The sequence below is a fragment of the Hordeum vulgare genome, chromosome 1H, assembly GCF_904849725.1.
Source record: "Hordeum vulgare subsp. vulgare chromosome 1H, MorexV3_pseudomolecules_assembly, whole genome shotgun sequence".
Lineage (NCBI taxonomy): Eukaryota > Viridiplantae > Streptophyta > Magnoliopsida > Poales > Poaceae > Hordeum > Hordeum vulgare.
In genome coordinates this window covers 465,606,998-465,632,953 of record NC_058518.1, presented here as the reverse complement: position 1 = coordinate 465,632,953, position 25,956 = coordinate 465,606,998, and positions in this window count along the sequence as shown.

Sequence of the window (25,956 nt, the reverse complement as noted above, 5' to 3'; positions counted from 1 at the left end):
TCATATAGCAGAAGAGGGGGGGCCGGTGGGCCAGCAGGCTGTCCACATGCCCCCTGGACGCGACCAGGGGGGTTGCCGCGCCAAGCAGGCTTGTGGCCACCTGCTGGCGCCCCTCTGGCGCTTCTTTGGCCTAGTATTTTTTATAAATCCAAAAAAAATCCTCGTTGATTTTTACGATGTTTGGAGTTGCGCAGAATAGGTATCTCAACTTTGCTCCTTTTTCAGGCTAGAATTCCAACTGCCGGCATTGTCCCTCTTCATGTAAACCTTGCAAAATAAGAGAGAAAAGGCATAAGTATTGTACCATGAAGTGAAATAATAGCCCAAGAAGCGATAAATATCAACATGATGCAAAATGGACGTATCATGCCACTTTATGGTTAATGAAGGCATTGTCTTGGGACACAAAATCTCTGAAAGAGGTATTGAAGTTGATAAAGCTAAAGTTGGTGCCATTGAAAAAATGTCGTGTCCAACATATATCAAAGGTATAAGAAGTTTCCTTGGTCATGCTCGTTTCTATAGGAGATTTATTAAAGATTTCTCTCAGATTTTTAGCCTTTCACTAATCTTTTGCAAATGGATGTTCCATTCGTTTTTTATGATGATTGTGTAGAAACATTTGAAATTCTTAAGACAACCTTGATCACTGCACCTGTTGTACAACCACCTAAATGGAACCTACCCTTTGAAATTATCTGTGATGTGAGTGATTATGCTGTTGGTGTTGTTCTAGTACATACAGTTGATAAAAAAATTAAATGTCACCCATTAAGCTAGTAAAACTCTAGACAATACTCAAAGAAAGTACACTACCACTCAAAAGGAATTTTTAGCACTTGTGTTTGCTTGCGATAAGTTTAGACCTTATATAGTTGATTCCAAATTAACTGTTCACACAGATCACGTTGCAATTAAGTACCTTATAGAAAAGAAAGATGCTAAACCTAGACTTATTAGATGGGTTCTTCTGCTACAAGAAATTGATTTGCATATTATTGATAGAAAGGGCACTCATAACCCCGTAGCAGATAACTTGTTTAGATTAGAGAATGTTCTTGATGACCCACTACCTATTGATGATAGCTCCCTGATGAACAATTAGCTGTCATAAATGCTTCACGCAATGCTCCTTGGTATGCTGATTATGCTAACTACATCGTTGCTAAATTTATACTGCCTAGCTTCACATACCAACAAAATAAAAATTTCTTCTATGATTTAAGACATTACTTTTGGGACGATCCACACCTTTATAAAGAAGGAGTAGATGGTATTATTAGACGTTGTGTACCTAAGCATGAATAGGGACATATCCTATTCAAGTGTCACTCCGAGTCCTACGGAGGACATCACGATGGAGATAGAAATGCACACAAGGTATTACTATCTGGTTTTTATTGGCCTACTGTAACGACCGATTTTTCAGAAAATAATTTTCAGAAACGAGGTCTTTGTGTTCACCAGCCCCAGGACTACTATTAGCTAGTGATCACGCACTTGATGCCGAAAATCCAAGAAAAATACAAAATATGGGTTACAAGGCCATGAGGTCTACTGGTTGGACAAAAGTCTAAGGTTGACGACATCGTGCTCCTATCCGATCACAATCTGGCCAAGACAATAGCCAGGGACAAGCCGGTGAATATTTTGAATGTACTCACAAACATCAAGAAAATAGATAAGTTAAAGTAGGTGAGATGCATGCATAGTCCGCTAAATAACTCTATCATGCCATAAGTATTAATTCACGGATGCATTCTTGCATATAAACTATCTCCACCAATGTTGTATAAACAAGCAAGGAAGGATAACAATGAACAAGTAATAGCATGCACCTCACAGTCGGGCATCGGAGCGACACCGCCTAAAGGACTCACATGCAAGTAATAACAGTTACCAGAGTCGGGCGTCTCAGTGACACCACAAAAAGAGCTTATAAGAAATAATACGAGCATGCCATAGTCGGGCGTCTCAGTGACACCACAGAAAGGGCTTACAAGAAATAATAATGAGCATGCCACAGTCGGGCGTCTAACCAACACCACAAGAAGGGCTTATAAGAAATAATAATGAGCATGCCCCAGTCGGGCGTCTAAGCGACACCATAGAAAGGGCTTATATGAAACAATAATAAATATTGAATATCCAGGAGGTAGAACCGTCCGAGGGATATCGAACAATAATAATCATCGGGGTTAGTGCACAATAATAATAATAATAATAATAATAATAATAATAATATGATCATCCACCACATTTCATGATTAGTCTCACGATTTTGTTAACTTCCTCTGAAGACCGACACTCAGACCGACACTCGACTAGTCAACCAGTCGTCCTTCACCGTGGACACGGCTACGCGAATAGTTTTGACTCTGCGGAGGGTGTACTGTTTACCCACAACCCACGGGTTTCAATAGTCACTCGGACTAATCCCGCGTACGGTATCTCAGAAGTAAACACTCAGAACCAGTACACACCCATTTTTACCCCCGCAAAGCCCGGCTTCACCCGGACTACGCTGCGAGGGAAAAACCATAAGATGGGGAGGCTCCGACCTCGCCTAGCAGGGGATCAAATTTGTACCATGCGCTACAAGGGAAGATCTCTTCCCTCTCGGTCCCAGACCGGAAACAGCCATGCCCCCTCACCGGGTGACTGGATTTAGTCCAGGGCCATGGATACCTTCATCCCGGCCTCTCTACTTGGTGTGTACCTGGTAATAGGTTTATGACTTACTAAACCATATTCCTTTTTAGGAAGACCTATGGCAGCACGAGTGGGTTAAGGTGACATACTGACAAGAATTGATCTATGGTTGACTTGGGAGGTTTAATATTTTCTTGCAAGGGTTAGTACCACACAATCTTACTGAAGAACTTATCTCAGGGTTAAGACCATCACACCCCGACATGATTTCTCTAACCACTCTCTTCCCACGAGATGTCATCCCATGGTCTCATTTCCACCACGACACACCTTACTTCGAGGTTGTCCAGACCAACATAGCATACGAGGCATGAGGTAGTACCCACTCACCACTTGCCTTCCACATACTTAACAAAAATATCCATCACATGCTCTTATGCAAGATATGATTTCATGAGAGATTTTTATCAACATAACCTAAAATCATGTAATCAATGCACCATAGTAAACATCACACAACTTTATGCAAACCAGAGTCCAAGATGCTTGCCTTTGGAGTTTGAAGAGGGTGATGTGCACCACAAAATTCTTGTAGTGAGTCTCCTCTCTCCAAATCCTATTTTGAAAAATATTTGAATTAACATACAAGCACAACACAACACACAAAAGTTGATTGAATTTTTTTGAATTAAATTTGTAAATAAATTAGAGAAAAGTTTAGAGAGGTAGGAAAAAGAATAAGTCCATTTGGATTTTTCTTTTAAAAGTTAGAGCCATTTGATGATCCTAGTCAAATATCTTTTTATAAGATTCAGAAAAGAAAACACTTCAGATAGGAATACGCTTCCCAGCAGAAAAGTGTATTAACTGCAACTGTTATGGCAAACTACGATTCATGTGATTGAAAACACACGAATGGGGCTGCACCACTCACGTACTGGATGGCTCATCGATAGGTGGGGGCCACCTATCGGGTTTGTCTTCTACCTCCCGATGCGGAGCCAGGGCGATGCTCCGGTGCTCCTCGCCGGCGATTGGCTGCAACTCTCGTGCTGGGGCATGGGAATGGATCCAGGGGTCTGATACGTTTCCAACGTATCTATAATTTTTGATGGTTCCATGCTATTATCATGTCAACTTTGGATATTTTGTATGCATGAATATGCTATTTTATATCTTTTTTTGGACTAACCTGTTAACTCAGTGCCAAGTGCCAGTTTCTGTTTTTTTCCGTGTTTTTGACCTTTTTCAGAGGAGAATTTTAAACGGAGTCCAAACGGAATAAAACCTGCAAAATGATTTTTTTCCATAACAGAAGATACGCAGGAGCCTTGAGAACCAAGGCAAGGGACCTCGAGGGAGGTCACAAGCCCCCTAGGCGCAGCCTGGGGGGCGCCTAGCAGGCTTGTGGGCCCCCCGTGGCTCCTCTGCCCTACCTCTTCCGCCTATAAATTCTCTAAAAATCCAAAACCACACAAGAGAGCCATGAAAATACTTTTTCGCCGCCGCAAGCTTCTGTCTCCGCAAGATCCAATCTAGGGACCGTTCTGGTGCCCTGCTGGAGGGGGGATTCGGACACGGAGGGCTTTTTCATCAACACCATTGCCTCTCCGATGATGCGTGAGTAGTTCACCACAGACCTTCGGGTCCATAGCTAGTAGCTAGATGGCTTCTTCTCTCTCTTGGATCTTCATGGAGATATATCCGATGTAATCTTATTTTGCGGTGTGTTTGTCGAGATCCGATGAATTGTGGATTTATGATCAGGTTATCTTTGAATATTATTTGAGTCTCCTCTGATCTCTTATATGCATGATTTCGTATCCTTGCAATTCTCTTCGAGTTGTGGGTTTTGTTTGGCCAACTTGATCTATAATTCTTGCAATGGGAGAAGTGTTAGAAATATGCCCTAGAGGCAATAATAAAATGGTTATTATCATATTTCCTTGTTCATGATAATCGTCTATTGTTCATGCTATAATTGTATTAACAGGAAACAGTAATACATGTGTGAATAAATAGATCACAATGTGTCCCTAGCAAGCCTCTAGTTGGCTAGCTCGTTAGTCAATAGATGATCATGGTTTCCTGATCATGGGCATTAGATGTCATTGATAACGGGATCACATCATTGGGAGAATGATGTGATGGACAAGACCCAATGCTAAGCCTAGCACTAGATCGTATTGTTCGTATGCTATTGCTTTTCTAATGTCAAGTATCTTTTCCTTCGACCATGAGATTGTGCAACTCTCGGATACCGTAGGAGTGCTTTGGGTGTATCAAACGTCACAACGTAACTGGGTGACTATAAAGGTGCACTACGGGTACTCCGAAAGTGTGTGTTGGGTTGGTACGAATCGAGATCGGGATTTGTCACTCCGTGTGACGGAGAGGTATCTCTAGGCCCACTCGGTAGAACATCATCATGAGCTCAATGTGACTAAGGAGTTAGTCACACGATGACGTGCTACGGAACGAGTAAAGAGACTTACCGGTAACGAGATTGAACAAGGTATAGGTATACCGACGATCGAATCTCGGGCAAGTTCTATACCGACAGACAAAGGGAATTGTATACGGGATTGATTGAATCCTTGACATCGTGGTTCATCCGATGAGATCATCGTGGAGCAAGTGGGAGCCACCATGGGTATCCAGACCCCGCTGATGGTTATTGGCCAGAGAGGTGTCTCGGTCATGTCTGCCTGTCTCCCGAACCCGTAGGGTCTACACACTTAAGGTTCGATGACGCTAGGGTTATAGGGAATTGTTATACGAGGTTACCTAAAGTTGTTCGGAGTCCCGGATGAGATCCCGGACGTCACGAGGAGCTCCGGAATGGTCCGGAGGTAAAGATTGATATATAGGACGGATGGTTTCGGATACCGAAAGTGTTTCGGGCATCACCGGTAATGTACCAGGACCACCGGGACCACCGGAGGTGGCCCCGGGGGACCACCGAAGGGGGGCAACGACCCCAGGAGATAAGGTGGGCCAAGTGGGGGTGGGAACCAGCCCCTAGGTGGGCTGGTGCGCCTCCCCACTCAGCCCATAGCGCAAGGGAGAGAAAAGGGGGGGGGCAAACCCTAGGCCAGGTGGGCCTAAGGCCCACCACATGGTGCGCCACCCCCTCCTCCCCCCTCTGGCCGCCGCACCTCCCATCTGGGGGGGCTGCCGCACCCCCTAGGGTGGGAACCCTAGGGGTGGCACCCCCTCTCCCCTCCCCCTATATATATCGGGCACTTTTGGCCATTGAGACACACGGTTTTTCCCTCTCTCTCGGCACAGCCCTCCTCTTCTTCCTCCTCCTCTTTGCCGGTGCTTGGCGAAGCCGTGCCGGGAGACCTCGTCTCTCCACCGACACCACGCCGTCGTGCTGCTGGAGTTCTTCCCCAACCTCTCCCTCCTCCTTGCTGGATCAAGGTGCGGGAGACGTCACCGGGCTGCACGTGTGTTGAACGCGAAGCTGCCGTGGTTCGGCACTAGATCGGAATCGCTGCGAGTACGACTCCATCAACCGCGTTCTAGCAACGCTTCCGCTTAGCGATCTTCAAAGGTATGAATATGCTCTTACCCCTCTCTCGTTGCTGGTTTCTCCATAGGAAGATCTGAATATGCGTAGGAAAATTTTGAATTTATGCTACGTAACCCAACAGTGGCTTCCGAGCCAGGTTTTCTATGCGTAGATTCTATGCACGAGTAGAACACAAAAGTTGTGGGCGATGATTTGTCAATTTGCTTGCCGCTACTAGTCTTATTCTTTTCTGGCGGTATTGTGGGATGAAGCGGCCTGAACCGACTTTACACGTACACTTACGTGAGACTGGTTCCACCGACAGACATGCACATCGTGCATAAAGGTGGCTAGCGGGTGTCTGTCTCTCCTACTCTAGTCGGATTGGATTTGATGAAAAGAGTCCTTATGAAGGGTAAATAGCTTTGGCATATCATCGTTGTGCCTGTCATGTAGGTAAGAAGGCGTTCTTGCTAGAAACCCAAATCAGCCATGTAAAACTTGCAACAACAATTAGAGGACGTCTAACTTGTTTTTGCAGGGTTTGACATGTGATGTGATATGGCCAAAGTTGTGATGTTGCATGTATGATGTATGAGATGATCATGTTATTGTAATAGGTTTCACGACTTGCATGTCGATGAGTATGACAACCGGCAGGAGCCATAGGAGTTGTCTTAATTTATTGTATGAGATGCAACGCCATGTGCTTACTACTTTTACTTCATTGCTAACGGTTAGCTATAGTAGTAGTGATAGTAGTAGTTGGCGTGACGACTTCACGGAGACACGATGATGGAGATCATGGTGTCACGCCGGTGACGATGATGATCATGCGATGCCTGAAGATGGAGATCGAAAGAGCAAAGATGATAATGGCCATATCATGTCACTATATGATTGCATTGTGATATTTATCATGTTTTACATCTTATTGCTTAGAACGACGGTAGCATAATAAGATGACCCCTCTTAAAATTTCGAGAACGTATTCCCCTAAGTGTGCACCGTTGCGAAGGTTCGTTGTCTCGAAGCACCACGTGATGATCGGGTGTGATAGATTCTAACGTTCGCATACAACGGGTGTAAGCCAGATTTACACACGCGAAACACCTAGGTTGACTCGACGAGCTTAGCATGTACAGACATGACCTCGAATACAAGAGACCGAACAGTCGAACATGAGTCGTATGGTTGAATACGATCAGCATGAAGTTGCTCACCATGGTGACTAGTCCGTCTCACGTGATGATCGGACACGGGTTAGTCAACATGGATCATGTATCACTTAGATGACTAGAGGGATGTCGATTTAAGTGGGAGTTCATACTTAATATGATTAAATGAACTTAATTGTCATGAACTTAGTCTAAAAGTTGTCTTTATAAATATTGTAGATGTCCAACGTCAACCTCAACTTCAACGCATTCCTAGAGAAAAACAAGCTGAAAGATGATGGTAGCAACTATGCGGACTGGGTTCGCAACTTGAAGCTCATCCTTGAAGCAGCTAAAAAGGCCTATGTCCTTAATGCGCTGCTAGGTGACCCTCCCGCTCCCGCAGCAGCCCAGGACATTCTGAACGTCTGGCGAACGCGGAGTGATGACTACTCTCTGGTCAGGTGTGGCATGTTATACAGTTTAGAAACGGGGCTCCAAAGGCGTTTTGAGCAACACGGGGCATATGAGATGTTCCAGGAGCTGAAGCTAGTTTTTCAAGCTCATGCCCATGTCGAGAGATATGAAGTCTCCGACAAGTTCTTTAGCTGTAAGATGGAGGAGAACAGTTCTGTCAGTGAGCACATACTCAAAATGTGTGGGTTACACGGTCGTCTGACTTCACTTGGAGTCGAACTTCCGGATGATGCTATAATTGACAGAATCCTCCACTCTCTCCCACCAAGCTACAAAGGCTTTGTGCTTAACTACAACATGCAAGGGATGGAGAAGACCACTCCCGAGTTGTACTCGATGCTCAAGTGTGCAGAAGTAGAAATCAAGAAAGAGCATCAAGTGTTGATGGTCAACAAGACCACTAGTTTCAAGAAAGGCAAGGGTAAGAAGAACTTCAAGAAAGACGGCAAAGCTGTTGCCGCGCCTGGTAAGCCAGATGCCGGGAAGAAGAAAAAGAACGGACCCAAGCCTGAGACTGAGTGCTTCTATTGCAAGGAAAAGGGTCACTGGAAGCGGAACTGCCCCAAATACTTAGCGGACAAGAAGGTCGGCAACGTTAAAGGTATATGTGATATACATGTTATTGATGTGTACCTTACCAGCGCTCGTAGTAGCTCCTGGGTATTTGATACCGGTGCTGTTGCTCACATTTGCAACTCAAAGCAGGAACTGCGGAATAAGCGGAGACTGGCGAAGGACGAGGTGACGATGCGCGTCGGGAATGGTTCAAAGGTCGATGTGATCGCCGTCGGCACGCTGCCTCTACGTCTACCATCGGGATTAGTTTTAAACCTTAATAATTGTTATTTAGTACCAGCTTTAAGCATGAGCATTGTATCAGGGTCTTGCTTAATGCGAGACGGCTACTCATTTAAGTCAGAGAATAATGGTTGTTCTATTTATATGAGTGATATGTTTTATGGTCATGCTCCGCTGGTGAATGGTTTATTCTTGATGAATCTCGATCGTGATGTTACACATATTCATAGTGTGAGTACCAAAAGATGCAAAGTTGATAATTATAGTCCCACATACTTGTGGCACTGCCGCCTTGGTCACATCGGCGTTAAGCGCATGAAGAAGCTCCATACTGATGGACTATTAGAGTCTCTTGACTTTGAATCATTTGACACATGGAACCGTGCCTCATGGGCAAGATGACTAAGACTCCATTCTCAGGAATAATGGAGAGAGCAACCGACTTATTGGAAATAATACATACTGATGTGTGTGGTCCAATGAACGTTGAAGCTCGCGGTGGTTATCGTTATGTTCTCACTCTCACCGATGATTTGAGTAGGTATGGGTATATCTACTTGATGAAGCACAAATCTGAGACATTTGAAAAGTTCATGGAATTTCAGAGTGAGGTTGAGAATCAACGTGATAGAAAAATTAAATGTCTACGATCTGATCGTGGAGGAGAATATTTGAGTCACGAGTTTGGCACACACCTAAGGAAGTGTGGAATCGTTTCACAACTGACGTCGCCTGGCACACCGCAGCGCAACGGAGTGTCTGAACGTCGTAATCGCACTTTATTAGATATGGTACGATCTATGATGTCTCTCACCGACTTACCGCTATCATTTTGGGGATACGCATTAGAAACTGCAGCATTCACTTTAAATAGGGCACCGTCTAAATCCGTTGTGACGACACCGTATGAACTATGGTTTGGCAAGAAACCTAAGTTGTCGTTTCTTAAAGTTTGGGGCTGCGATGCTTATGTGAAGAAACTTCAACCAGAAAAGCTTGAACCCAAAACGGAGAAATGCGTATTCATAGGATACCCTAAGGAAACTATTGGGTATACCTTCTATCTTAGATCCGAAGGTAAAACCTTTGTTGCCAAGAACGGATCCTTTCTAGAGAAAGAGTTTCTCTCGAAAGAAGTAAGTGGGAGGAAGGTAGAACTTGATGAGGTAATTACACCCCCTCTGGAACAGGATAGTAGCGCATCGCGGGAAGTTGTTCCTGTGGCGCCTACACCAACTGTAGAGGAAGTTAATGATGATGATCATGAAGCTTTGGATCAAGTTACTACTGAACCACGAAGTTCCACAAGGGTACGCTCCGCACCAGAGTGGTACGGCAACCCTGTGATGGAAATCATGTTGTTAGACAATGGTGAACCTTCGAACTATGAAGAAGCGATGGCGGGCCCGGATTCCAACAAATGGCTTGAGGCTATGAAATCCGAGATAGGATCCATGTATGAGAACAAAGTATGGACTTTGGTGGACTTGCCCGATGACCGGCGAGCCATAGAAAATAAATGGATCTTCAAGAAGAACACTAATGCAAACGGTAGTGTAACCGTTTACAAAGCTCGACTTGTCGCAAAGGGTTTTCGACAAATTCAAGGAGTTGACTACGAAGATACTTTCTCTCCCGTAGCGAAGCTGAAATTAGTCCGAATCATGTTAGCAATTGCCGCCTTTTATGATTATGAAATTTGGCAAATGGACGTCAAAACAGCATTCCTTAACGGGAACCTTAAGGAAGAGTTGTATATGATGCAACCAGAAGGTTTTGTCGACCCTAAGGGTGCTAACAAAGTGTGCAAGCTCCAGCGCTCCATCTATGGGCTGGTGCAAGCATCTCGGAGTTGGAACATTCGCTTTAATGAGGTGATTAAAGCGTTTGGGTTAATACAGGTTTACGGAGAAGCCTGTCTGTACAAGAAAGTGAGTGGGAGCTCTGTAGCTTTCCTCATACCGTATGTGGATGACATATTATTGATGGGGAATGATATAGAGATGTTGGAGAGCATAAAGGCCTATTTTAACAAGAGTTTTTCAATGAAGGACCTTGGAGAAGCTGCATACATATTAGGCATCAAGATCTATAGAGATAGATCAAGACGCCTCATAGGTCTTTCGCAAAGTACGTACCTTGACAAGATATTGAAGAAGTTCAATATGGAAAACTCAAAGAAAGGGTTCTTGCCAGTTTTGCAAGGTATGAGATTGAGTAAGACTCAGTCGCCGACCACGGCAGCAGATAGAGAGAAGATGAGTTCTGTCCCCTACGCTTCAGCCGTGGGCTCTCTAATGTATGCCATGCTGTGTACCAGACCTGATATAAACCTTAGCATAAGTTTGGTAGGGAGGTACCAAAGTGATCCCACTACGGAACACTGGACAGCGGTCAAGAATATCCTTAAGTACGTGAAAAGGACTAAGGAAATGTTTCTCATTTATGGAGGTGACGAAGAGCTCGTCGTAAAGGGTTACGTCGACGCTAGCTTCGACACAGATCCGGATGACTCTAAGTCACAGACCGGATACGTATATGTGTTGAATGGTGGGGCAGTGAGCTGGTGCAGCAGCAAGCAAGAAGTCGTGGCAGCATCTACATGTGAAGCGGAGTACATAGCTGCTTCAGAAGCGGCTCATGAAGGAATTTGGATGAAGGAGCTCATCACCGACCTTGGAGTGGTTCCAAGCGCGTCGGGTCCTATGACACTCTTCTCTGATAACACTGGAGCCATTGCCATAGCCAAGGAGCCCAGGTTTCACCGAAAGACGAAGCACATCAAGCGCCGGTACAACTCCATCCAGGACCATGTCTAGAGTGGAGTGATAGATATTTGTAAAGTACACACGGATCTGAATATTGTAGACCCGTTGAATAAACCTCTTCCACGAGCAAAACATGATCAACACCATAATGCTATGGGTGTTCGATACATCACAATGTAACTTGATTATTGACTCTAGTGCAAGTGGGAGACTGTTGGAAATATGCCCTAGAGGCAATAATAAAATGGTTATTATCATATTTCCTTGTTCATGATAATCGTCTATTGTTCATGCTATAATTGTATGAACAGGAAACAGTAATACATGTGTGAATAAATAGATCACAATGTGTCCCTAGCAAGCCTCTAGTTGGCTAGCTCGTTAGTCAATAGATGATCATGGTTTCCTGATCATGGGCATTAGATGTCATTGATAACGGGATCACATCATTGGGAGAATGATGTGATGGACAAGACCCAATCCTAAGCCTAGCACTAGATCGTATTGTTCGTATGCTATTGCTTTTCTAATGTCAAGTATCTTTTCCTTCGACCATGAGATTGTGCAACTCCCGGATACCGTAGGAGTGCTTTGGGTGTATCAAACGTCACAACGTAACTGGGTGACTATAAAGGTGCACTACGGGTACTCCGAAAGTGTCTGTTGGGTTGGTACGAATCGAGATCGGGATTTGTCACTCCGTGTGACGGAGAGGTATCTCTGGGCCCACTCGGTAGAACATCATCATGAGCTCAATGTGACTAAGGAGTTAGTCACACGATGACGTGCTACGGAACGAGTAAAGAGACTTACCGGTAACGAGATTGAACAAGGTATAGGTATACCGACGATCGAATCTCGGGCAAGTTCTATACCGACAGTCAAAGGGAATCATATACGGGATTGATTGAATCCTTGACATCCTGGTTCATCCGATGAGATCATCGTGGAGCAAGTGGGAGCCACCATGGGTATCCAGACCCCGCTGATGGTTATTGGCCAGAGAGGTGTCTCGGTCATGTCTGCCTGTCTCCCGAACCCGTAGGGTCTACACACTTAAGGTTCGATGACGCTAGGGTTATAGGGAATTGTTATACGAGGTTTCCTAAAGTTGTTCGGAGTCCCGGATGAGATCCCGGACGTCACGAGGAGCTCCGGAATGGTCCGGAGGTAAAGATTGATATATAGGACGGATGGTTTCGGATACCGAAAGTGTTTCGGGCATCACCGGTAACGTACCGGGACCACCGGGACCACCGGAGGTGGCACCGGGGGACCACCGAAGGGGGGCAACGACCCCGGGAGATAAGGTGGGCCAACTGGGGGTGGGAACCAGCCCCTAGGTGGGCTGGTGCGCCTCCCCACTCAGCCCATAGCGCAAGGGAGAGAAAAGGGGGGGCAAACCCTAGGCCAGGTGGGCCTAAGGCCCACCACATGGTGCGCCACCCCCTCCTCCCCCTCTGGCCGCCGCACCTCCCATCTGGGGGGGCTGCCGCACCCCCTATCTCCTCCCCCTATATATATCGGGCACTTTTGGCCATTGAGACACACGGTTTTTCCCTCTCTCTCGGCGCAGCCCTCCTCTTCTTCCTCCTCCTCTCTGCCGGTGCTTGGCGAAGCCCTGCCGGGAGACCTCGACTCTCCACCGACACCATGCCGTCGTGCTGCTGGAGTTCTTCCCCAACCTCTCCCTCCTCCTTGCTGGATCAAGGTGCGGGAGACGTCACCGGGCTGCACGTGTGTTGAACGCGGAGGTGCCGTGGTTCGGCACTAGATCGGAATCGTTGCGAGTACGACTCCATCAACCACGTTCTAGCAACGCTTCCGCTTAGCGATCTTCAAAGGTATGAAGATGCTCTTACCCCTCTCTCGTTGCTGGTTTCTCCATAGGAAGATCTGAATATGCGTAGGAAAATTTTGAATTTATGCTACGTTACCCAACAAGAAGTGCTTGGTTTTGGGTTCATACCGTGCGGTGTCCTCACCTAGTGACACAAGGGGTAGCGAGGCATGCATCGTGTTGTTGCCATCAAGGGTAAAAAATGGGGTTTATATCATGTTGCATGAATTTATCCCTCTACATCATGTCAGCTTGCTTAAGGCGTTACTCTATTTTTTATGAACTCAATACACTAGATGCATGCTGGATAGCGGTCGATGTGTGGAGTAATAGTAGTAGGTGCAGAAAGTATCGGTCTACTTGTCTCGGACGTGATGCCTATATGTATGATCATTGCCTTAGATATCATCATGAGTTTGCGCAATTCTATCAATTGCTCGATAGTAATTCGTTCACCGACCGTAATACTTGCTATCATGAGAGAAGCCTCTAGTGAACACTATGGCCCGTGGGTCTACTTCACATCATATTTTCAGATCTACACTTTTACTCTGTTGCACTTTCCACCTTCAGATCTCACCTTGCAAATAATCGTGAAGGGATTGACAAACCCTTTATAGCGTTCGGTGCAAGTTTGTTTGTTTTTGCGCAGGTACATTAGTGCCTAATCTTGATACTCCTACTGGATTGATACCTTGGTTCTCAAACTGAGGGAAATACTTATCGCTACTGTGCTGCATCACCCTTTCCTCTTCAAGGGAAAAACCAACGCAAGCTCAAGAGGTAGCAAGAAGAATTTCTGGCGCCGTTGCCGGGGATGATCAAGTCAAGAATAGTCTCCCATCAACGTGCCAATTTCTGGCGCCATTGCCGGGGAGTATTCAAAGTGAAGCATATCCAAGTAACTATCGCAAACTCATCTCTTGCATTTACATTATTTGGCTTTTTCGTTTGCCTTTCCTTTGATTGTGTGCTATGTGCCTTCAATATGCTTGCATCTTCGCTTGCTAAAAATCTATTGATATGGATCCTCATCCACTTGCTAATCTTTTCAAGAGATCCAATTATTTTGAACAAATTGCTAGTGAGTTTTGTGCACTAGATTATCTTTATGAAGTTTTGCTTGAGATGCGTGAATCTGACAATTGTGATGAAGAAATTTATGAAGTGATTCACGAGGGCTCCTTGAATGAAAAGAATGATTGCAATGGTTTCACTATGAATTCTATTAATGTCAATCATGTTAAAAATATGCAAAACCCTAAGCTTGGGGATGCCAGTTTTGCTATGTCCACTACTTGTTGCAATGATCATTATTGGGGTGATGATTTTTCTTATGATCTTTAAAATTTGTTTAAGCCTCATGATTAATATGATATTTGCAATAATATTGAAAGTGGGTTTGTATAAGTCATGACTTTAGTTGATGATAATCCCACTATTTTTGAAGAGCGTCAACTTTGCATACATTTGGATCATGAAAAGAATATCCTATGTGATAGCTATATTGTTGAATTTGATTATGATCCCACATGTAATTGTTATGAGAGAGGAAAATATTGTGGTAGAAACTTTCATGTTACTAAATTACCTCTCGTTTTGTTGAGATTGATATTGTCTCTTTCTTCTTCCTTGCATATGGTAGTTATTGCTTGTCTTGATAATTTGTTTTCCTATAAAATTCCTATGCATAGGAAGTATGTTAGACTTGGATATGTTTGTCACATGTTTCATGATACTCTCTTCATGTCCGATTACTATCTTTTATGTGAGCATCATTGAATTGCCTTATGCCTAGCTAAGGGCATTAAACGATAGCGCTTGTTGGGAGGCAACCCAATGAATAAATTTATTTTTGCTTTTTGCTTTCTGTTTTGTTGTGTCCACACCATCATAATTCTGTTATGATTGTTTTTTTATGTTTTTTTGTCTTTTTGTGCCAAGTAGAACCTTTATGACTAGTTTGGTTGATGGTGGTTTGATCATGCTGAAAAAGACAGAAACTTTGTGCTCACTAAATTATTTTTACTTCCTATCCAGAAAGAGCTTTTGAGTTGATTATTTTTTCTTCTGTTTGATATGCAAATTGCCTTAATTTTCAGAAGTTTTCAGAATTTTTGGGATAACATAAGTATACGAAGTATACAAATTGCTACAGACTGGTCTGTTTTTGAGAGATTCTGTTTTTCTTGTGTTGATTGCTTATTTTGATGAAACTATGGATAGTATTGGGGGCTACTAGCCATGGAAAAGTGAGAATACAGTAATCTAACATCAATATAAATAGAAATCAACTTTTCTACAGTACCTAAAGAGTTGGTGGTTTGTTTTCTTATGCTAATGATATCACGAGTTTTTGTTTAAGTTTTGTGTTGTGAAGTTTTCAAGTTTTGGCTGATGTTCTCATCGACATTGGGATAAAGAGTGGGAAGAGCTTAAGCTTGGGGATTACCAAGGCATCCCAAGCCAAATTCAAGGACACCAAAAAGCCAAAGCTTGGAGCTATATTTTTATTCACCACATGATATGTGTTTTGCTTGAAGCGTCGTGTATTATAGGAGTCTTTTCTTTTTGTTGTGTCACAATCATCCTTGCTGCACACCTTTTTGAGAGGGACATGCACTCATCGTGAATTTGCTAGAATACCCATTGAGCTTCACTTATATCTTTTGAGTTAGGAAATTTTTCTCTAGTGGTTCAGTTAAATGTTTGTAGAGCACGGCGGTGTCATATTTTGTAGAAATAAAAACTCTCGATCTTCACTTATATCTTTTTGAGAGTGCTCTCTCTCAGTAACTTGGTAATTGGCGTGTGCTATGAAAGTAGTCCTAAAGATGATGGGCATCCAAAGAGGATATAATAAAAACTTCCATATTCAAGTGCATTGATTAGGAAGAGAAGTTTGATTCCTCACAATTTAGTTTTGAGATATGGATTTGGTAATATTAGAGTTATGTTAGTAGGGTGTTGTGAATCTAGAAATACTTGTGTTGAAGTTAGTGTTTCCCATAGCATGCACGTATGGTGAACCGCTATGTTAGGAAGTCAGAGCATAATTGAGTTATTGATTGTGATCCTTTGTGTGGCGGTCGAGATCGCGCGATGGTTAAAGCCTACCAACCCTTCCCCTAGGAGTATGCATTTAGCACTTTGTTTCGATTACTAATAAAACTTTCGCAATAAGTATATGAGTTCTTCATGACTAATGTGAGTCCATGGTATAGATGCACTTTCACCTTCCACCATTGCTAGCCTCTCTAGTGCCGTGCAACTTTCTCCGGTGCACAAACCCACCATATACCTTCCTCAAAACAGCCACCATACCTACCTATTATGGCATTTTCATAGCCATTCTGAGATATATTGCCATGCAACTCCCACCATTCCTTCTCATGACTTGTGCCGTCACTTTCATGTTGCCATTGCATGATCGTAAGATAGCTAGCGAGATGTTTCAACTTTATACGCTAAGCTAGATCATTGCACATCCTGGTATACTACCGGAGGTATTTCCTATAGAGTCATCATTGCTCTAAGTATTGAGTTGTCAGTAAATAAAACTGTGACGATCATCACTATTAGAGCATTGTGCCATGTGAGGAATAAAAATAAAAAAGGGGCCAAATATGCCCACCAAAAAAAGAGGCCAAAGAGCCCAAACAAAAAAATGAAAGAAAAAGAGAGAAGGGACAATGCTACTATCTTTTTCCACACTTGTGCTTCAAAATAGCACCATGTTCTTCATGATAGAGAGTCTCTTGTTTTGACACTTCCATATACTAGTGGGAATTTTCATTATATAACTTGGCTTGTACATTCCAATGACGGGCTTCCTCAAAATTGCCCTAGGTCTTCGTGAGCAAGCAAGTTGGGTGCACACCCACTAGTTTTCCTTTTGAGCTTTCACACACTTATAGCTCTTGTGCATCCGTTGCATGGCAATCCCTACTCATTCACAATGATATCTATTGATGGGCATCTCCATAGCCCATTAATACACCAAGTCAATGTGACCATCTCCTCCTTTTTGCCTCACAACCTCCACCACACTCTATTCCACCTATAGTGCTATATCCATGGCTCACGCTCATGTATTGCGTGAGAGTTGAGAAAGTTTGAGAGAGTAAGAGTGTGCAAACAATTACTTGGCCAATACCAGGGTTGTGCATGATTTAAATTCATTGTGTGGGGATGATGGAGCATAGCCAGACTATATGATTTTGTAGGGATAACTTTCCTTGGCCTTGTTATTTCAAAAGTTCATGATTGCCTTGCTAGTTTGCTTGAAGTACTATTGTTTTCATGTCAATAGTAAACTGTTGTTTTGAATCTTACGGATTTGAACATTCATGCCACAAGAAACAAGTTACAAAGGACAAATATGTTAGGTAGCATTCCACATCAAAAATTCACTCCTTATCACTTCCCTACTCGAGGACGAGCAGGAGTTCAGCTTGGGGATGCTTGATACGTCTCCAACGTATTTATAATTTTTGAAGGTTCCATGCTATTATCATGTCAACTTTGGATGTTTTGTATGCATGAATATGCAATTTTATATCTTTTTTGGGACTAACCTATTAACTTAGTGCCAAGTGTCAGTTTCTGTTTTTTCCGTGTTTTTGACCTTTTTCAGAGGAGAATTTTAAACGGAGTCCAAACGGAATAAAACCTGCGAAATGATTTTTTCCATAATAGAAGATACGCAGGAGACTTGAGAACAGGCAGGGGACCCCGGGGGAGGTCACAAGCCCCCTAGTCGCGGCCTGGGGGCGCTCCTAGCAGGCTTGTGGCCCCCCCGTGGCTCCTCTGCCCTACCTCTTCCGCCTATAAATTCTCTAAAAAATCAAAACCACGGAAGAGAGCCACGAAAATACTTTTCCGCCGCCGCAAGCTTCTGTCTCCGCAATTTCCTATTTTGGGACCGTTCTAGTGCCCTGCCGAAGGGGGGATTCAGACACGGAGGGCTTCTTCATCAACACCATTGCCTCTCCGATGATGCGTGAGTAGTTCACCACAGACCTTCGGGTCCATAGCTAGTAGCTAGATGGCTTCTTCTCTCTCTTGGATCTTCAATACAAAGTTCTCCATGATCTTCATGGAGATCTATCCGATGTAGTCTTCTTTTGCGGTGTGTTTGTCGAGATCCGATGAATTTTGTATTTATGATAATATTATCTATGAATATTATTTGAGTCTCCTCTGATCTCTTATATGCATGATTTCTTATCCTTGTAATTCTCTTCGAGTTGTGGGTTTCGTTTGGCCAACTTGATCTATAATTCATGCAATGGGAGAAGTGCTTGGTTTTGGGTTCATACCGTGCGGTGTCCTCACCTAGTGACAGAAGGGGTAGCGAGGCACGCATCATGTTGTTGCCATCAAGGGTAGAAAGATGGGGTTTATATCATATTGCATGAATTTATCCCTCTACATCATGTCATCTTGCTTACGGCGTTACTCTCTTTGTTATGAACTCAATACACTAGATGCATGCTGGATAGCGGTCGATGTGTGGAGTAATAGTAGTAGATGCAGAAAGTATCGGTCTACTTGTCTCGGACGTGATGCCTATATGTATGATCATTGCCTTAGTTATCGTCATGACTTTGTGCGATTCTATCAATTGCTCGAGAGTAATTCGTTCACCCACCGTAATACTTGCTATCATGAGAAAAGCCTCTAGTGAACACTATGGCCCCCGGGTCTACTTCACATCATATTTTCAGATCTACACTTTTACTCTGTTGCACACCTTCAGATCTCACCTTGCAATTAATCGTGATGGGATTGAAAACCCTTTTATAGCATTGGGTGCAAGTTTGTTTGTTTTTGCGCACGTACATTGGAGACTTGTCTTGATACTCGTACTGGATTGATACATTGGTTCTCAAACTGAGAGAAATACTTACTGCTACTGTGTTGCATCACCCTTTCCTCTTCAAGGGAAAAACCAACGCAAGCTCAAGAGGTAGCAAGAAGAATTTCTGGCGTCGTTGCCAGGGAGTATCAAGTCAAGAATAGTCTTCCTTCAACGTGTCAATTTCTGGCACCGGGGACTATTCTAAGTGAAGCTTATCCAAGTTACTGTCGCAAACTCATCTCTTGCATTTACTTTTTTTTGCCTCTCGTTTTCCTCTCCTCCACTTTTGAAAAACAAAAAATTACATTTTTTTTGCCTTTTTCGTTCGCCCTTTTCTTTCGCTTGGTTTCTTTTCGCTTGTGCGCTTGTCTGCTTGCTAAGACCTGTATGGCCCAACCAAAGGATTATGATGCTTACTATAAAAGGTTGGAAGAGATTGAAACTAGTGTTAAAGGATTCATGTCTACACAATTTGATTATAATAGTTACTTTCATGGAGAACAAAGGGAGCAAAATTCTTTTATGGCTTTTATGAATAAAGAAGTTGATGATATGGCCAAAGAATTCCTTGCGTAAAATTCTCAGTTTGCTTGTCTTGAAAAATTGGTAGGCCAGATTTCTGATAAACAGGCTACCTTAGTCAATAAAATGGTGCTAAACCTGAAATATGTGATGAGAATCAAGAAGATCTTAAAGTGCTTGGTGTGACTCCCATTGAATCCTTGTTTTCTAATGTCAAACCTAATGATGATGGGGCTGGATATGAATCCACTTTGGTTGAGAAACGCCTCAATGGTTCAGAGTCTATCTATCTTGATGCTAAAAGCATTGAAAGTGGAGTAGAGGATATCAAAACTTTGAGTAGTAATGAAATTACTACTTTGGATTTCAAGGAATTCAATTATGATAGTTGCTCTTTGATTGAATGTATTTCCTTGATGCAATCCACGCTAAACTCTCCACACGCTTATAGCAAAAACAAGGCTTTTACCGATCATATCGTCAATGCTATGATGAAATCTCTTGAAGAGAAACTTGAGTTGGAGCTATCTATTCCTAGATAACTTCATGATGAGTGGGAACCTACTATCAAAACCAAGTTTAAAAACTGTGAATGCAATGCTTTGTGTGATTTGGGTGCTAGTGTTTCCGCTATTCCAAAGTCTTTATGTGGTGTTCTAGGCTTCAATGAGATTGATGAGTGCTCTCTTAATTTGCATCTTGCGGATTCTACTGTTAAGAAACCTATGGGAAAGATCAATGATGTTCTTATTATTGCAAATAGGAACTATGTACCAGTGGATTTCATAGTGCTTGATATTGATTGCAATCCGACATGTCCCATCATTCTTGGTAGAACTATCCTTAGGACTATTGGTGCTATCATCGATATGAAGGAAGGGAATATTAGATTTCAATTTCCATTAAATAAGGGCGTGGAACACTTTCCTAGAAAGAAAATAAGATTGCCTTATGAATCCATGACGAGGGCTACTTATGGTTTGAGGACCAAAGACGACGATACTTGATTCTATCGCCTTATGCCTAGCTAAGGGCGTTAAACAATAGCGCTTGTTGGGAGGCAACCCAATGAATTTATCTTTGACTTTTTCTTTCCATTTTGTTGTGTCCACACAATCATAATTCTGTTATGATTGTGTTTTTTGTGTTACCTTTTGTGTTTGTGCCAAGTAAAATCTTTATGACTAGTTTTGGTGATGATTGTTTGATGTTGCTGAAAAGACAGAAACTTTGCGCTCATGAAATTATTTTTAATTCCTATCCAGAAAGAGATTTTGAGGTGATTCTTTTTTCTGGTGGTTTATATGCCAATTTCCCTAATTGTCATAATTTTTTGGAATTTTTGAGATACCATAAGTATACGAAGTATACAGATTGCTACAGACTGGTTTGTTTTTGACAGATTCTGTTTTTGTTATGTTGATTGCTTATTTTGAAGAAACTATGGATAGTATCGGGGGGTACTAGCCATGGAAAAGTGAGAATACAGTAATCTAACATCAATCTAAATAGAAATCAAGTTTACTACGGAACCTAAAGACTTGGTAGTTTGTTTTCTTATGCTAATGATATCACCAGTTTCTGTTTAAGTTTTGTGTTGTGAAGTTTTAAAGTTTTGGGTGATGTTCTCATGGAAAATGGGATAAAGAGTGGAAAGAGCTCAAGCTTGGGGATGCCCAAGGCATCCCAAGCCAAATTCAAGGACACCAAAAATCCTAAGCTTGGGGATGCCCCGGGAAGGCATCCCCTCTTTCGTCTTCAATCCATCGGTAAATTTACTTGGAGCTATATTTTTATTCACCACACGATATGTGTTTTGCTTGGAGCGTCGTGTATTATAGGAGTATTTTCTTTTTGTTGTGTCACATTCAACCTTGCTGCACACCTTTTTGAGAGGGACATGCACTCATCGTGAATTTGCTAGAAAACTCATTGAGCTTCGCTTATATCTTTTGAGTTAGGCAATTTAGCTCGCATGTGCTTCACTTATATCTTTTGAGCTAGATAACTTTGCTCTAGTGCTTCACTTAGATCTTTTTAGAGCACGGCGATATCATATTTTGAAGAAATAAAAACTCTCGATCTTCACTTATATCTTTTTGGGAGTGCTCTCTCTAAGTGACTTGGTAATTGGCGTGTGCTATGAAAGTAGTCCTAAATATGATAGGCATCCAAAGAGGATATAATAAAAACTTCCATATCGATTAGTAAAGAGAAGTTTGATTCCTCTCAATTAGTTTTGTGACATGGATTTGGTGATATTAGAGTTATGTTAGTAGGGTGTCGTGAATCTAGAAATACTTTTGTTGAAGTTAGTGATTCCCGTAGCATGCACGTATGGTGAACCGCTATGTTAGGAAGTCGGAGCATAATCGATTTATTGATTGTCATCCTTTGTGTGGCGGTCGGGATCGCGCGATGGTTTACACGTACCAACACTTCCCCTAGGAGTATGCGTTATAACTTTGTTTCGATTACTAATATAACTTTCGCAATAAGTATATGAGTTCTTCATGACTAATGTGAGTCCATGGTATAGATGCACTTTCACCTTCCACCATTGCTAGCTTCTCTAGTGCCGCGCAACTTTAGCCGGTGCACAAACCCACCATATACCTTCCTCAAAACAGCCACCATACCTACCTATTATAGCATTTTCATAGCCATTCCGAGATACATTGCCATGCAACTCCCACCGTTACGTCTTATCACTTGTGCTGTCACTTTCATATTGCCATTGCATGATCGTAAGATAGCTAGCGAGATGTTTCAATGTCATATGCTAAGCTAGATCGTTGCACATCCCTGTACACTGCCGGAGGCATTTCCTACAGAGTCATCAATTCTCTAAGCATTGAGCTGTGAGTAAATAAAAGTGTGATGATCATCATTATTAGAGCATTGTCCCATGTGAGCAAAAATGAAAAGAGGCCAAAGTTGCCCACGCAAAAAAAAGAAATGAAAAGAGGCCAAAGAGCCCAAACAAAAAAAGAGGGAAAAAGAGAGAAGGGACAATGCTACTATCTTTTTCCACACTTGTGCTTCACAATAGCACCATGTTGTTCATGATAGAGAGTCTCTCGTTCCGACACTTCCATATACTAGTGGGAATCTTCATTATATAACTTGGCTTATATATTCCATTGATGGGCTTCCTCAATATTGCCCTAGGTATTCGTGAGCAAGCAAGTTGGATGCACACCCACTAGTTCTCCTTTTGAACTTTCACATACTTATAGCTCTAAGTGCATCCGTTGCATGGTAATCCCTACTCATTCACATTGATATTTATTGATGGGCATCTCCATAGCACGTTGATACGCCGAGTCGATGCGACCATCTCCTCCTTTTTGCCTCACAACCTCCACCACACTCTATTCCACCTATAGTGCTATATCCATGGCTCACGCTCATGTATTGCGTGAGAGTTGAAAAAGGTTTGAGAAAGTAAGAGTGCGAAAACAATTACTTGCCAATACCGGGGTAGTGCATGATTTAAATTCGTTGTGTGGGGATGATGGAGCATAGCCAGACTATATGATTTTGTAGGGATAACTTTCCTTGGCCTTGTTATTTCAAAAGTTCATGATTGCCTTGCTAGTTTGCTTGAAGTATTATTGTTTTCGTGTCAATAGCAAACTATTGTTTTGAATCTTACGGATCTGAACATTCATGTCACATGAAAGAAGTTACAAAGGACAAATATGTTAGGTAGCATTCCACATCAAAAATTCGGTCTTTATCACTTCCCTACTCGAGGACGGGGAGGAGTTAAGCTTGTGGCCCAGGGACTGGGGGGGCGTCTACCAGGCTTGTGGCCCCCCGTGGCTCCTTTTCCCCACTTCTTCCGCCTAAAAATCCAAAACTGCCAGAGAGAGCCACGAAAATACTTTTCCGCCGCCGCAAGCTTCTGTCTCCGCAAGATCCCATATGGGGCACGTTCTAGTGCCCTGCCGGAGGGGGAGACTCATACACGGAGGGCTTCTTCATCAACACCATTGCCTCTCCGATGATGCGTGAGTAGTTCACCACAGAACATTGGGTCTATAGCTAGTAGCTAGATGGCTTCTTCTTTCTCTTGGATCTTTAATACAAAGTTCTCCATGATCTTCATGGAGATCTATCTGATGTAATCTTCTTTTGCGGTGTGTTTGTCGAGATTCGATGAATTGTGGATTTATGATCAGATTATCTATGAATATTATTTGAGTTTCCTCTGATCTCTTATATGCATGAGTTTGTATCCTTGTAATTCTCTTGGAGTTGTGGGTTTCGTTTGGCCAACTTGATCTATAATTCTTGCAATGGGAGAAGTGCTTGGTTTTGGGTTCATACCGTGCGGTGTCCTCACCGAGTGACAAAAGGGGTAGCGAGGAACGCATCGTGTTGTTGCCATCAAGGGTAAAAAGATGAGGTTTATATCTATTGCATGAATTTATCCCTCTACATCATGTCATCTTGCTTAAGGCGTTACTCTGTTTGTTATGAACTCAATACACTAGATGCATGCTGGATAGAGGTCGATGTGTGGAGTAATAGTAGTAAATGCAGACAATATCGGTCTACTTGTGTCGCACGTGATGCCTATATGTATGATCATTGCCTTAGATATCATCATGACTTTGTGCGATTCTATCAATTGATCGACAGTAATTCGTTCACCCACCGTAATACTTGCTATCATGAGAGAAGCCTCTAGTGAACACTATGGCCCCTGGGTCTACTTCACATCATATTTTCAGCTCTACACTTTTACTTTGTTGCACTTTCCACCTTTAGATCTCACCTTGCAATTAATCGTGAAGGGATTCACAACCCCTTTATAGCGTTGGGTGCAAGTTTGTTTGTTTTTGCGCAGGTACATTGGAGACTTGTCTTGATACTCCTACTGGATTGATACCTTGGTTCTCAAACTAAGGGAAATACTTACTGCTACTGTGCTGCATCACCCTTTCCTCTTCAAGTGAAAAACCAACGCAAGCGCAAGAGGTAGCACTACTATACTTAAATAGGAACCTTAGTTACCTACTCATGCAAGGCACACAACTCAGTGCAATGAGCCTACTCTCTAAACAAGATAAGCATGAGAACTAAAGAGAGTTCCAAAATCAACCTAAATAAAAGCTCTTAAAAAGATATAACATGAAAACTAAGAGCTAGGCATGACAGTAGCTAAGAAAAGATAGAGAACACACAAAAAAGATAAGCATGAAAACCTATGATGTGTTCTAGAGTGTAATGGAGCGTGTTTCTCTCCCAAAAAAGGTAGTCTAGGTCCGTATTTGCTATGAACAGCAAGCAAAACTAAAACAAACTAAAAAGTAAAGAGCGGGACGCTCCAAGCATAGCACATAACATATGAAGTGATAAAAATATAGCATGGAGATGGACGAACTGATGATTGTTGATAGAGAAGGGGATGCACGGGGGCATCCCCAAGCTTAGATGCTTGAGTATCCTTGAATATTTCTTGGGTGTGCATGGGGGCATCCCCAAGCTTGAGCGCTTGACACTCCTGGATCTTCTTTCATCATCTTCCATCGCATACTTGAAAACTCCCTTCATACGAAACTCATCATAAGCTGATTAGAGTGGTTAGTACCCATGATAAAATAACTCATTACCTAGTGGAAATAATGATTTTCTTGAAAAGCTAATGTTTCTCATGATTGCCAAAAGGTTTTTGCAAATAAAAAGTAAGCTTAGGATTTGCAAAACAATGAAAACGCAAAACATGGCAGAATCTGTTAAAAACAGAACATCAGGTAGTAAATAATTTTTTCGTGGTACTTCTGCAACTCAAATAAAATAAATCAGAACAGATGCCAGAGAGACAATTATATAGAGCATGTTTTCAAACAAATTCAGATCAAAAAGATGATCTGGTGATTTTTTCCGTCAGGCAGACAAAATCTGTTTCTAGACAGCATGTCACAACTTTTGAATTTTCTTGCAATCGGAGGCTAAAACTTGGCACAAAGCTTGAAAATAAAGATACAGTGATGTTGCTATAGTAGAAACAAGCATCAAGACCACTAAAACTGAAAGTTAAACAAATTGGGTTGCCTCCCAACAAGCGCTTTCTTTTATGCCTTTGAGCTAGGCGTAGTGCAAAAAGGAGGATCATAATTCTCCGAGGTCATCGGAGTCATAAAAACCTTCAAACGGATCCTCAACAAGTTCATCCTTATTTTTCCTAGGGAAAGGGTACGTACCTTTCAATTTCCCACGTAAGCGTATATGTCCTTTACTTATATCAATGAAGCCTCTCATGGCTCGAATGAAGTCCCTTCCAAGCACTATATTCCCTTCGTTGGGCTTCATGATGAAGAAATCAACCGTTGCATTCCTTTTTGAGAATG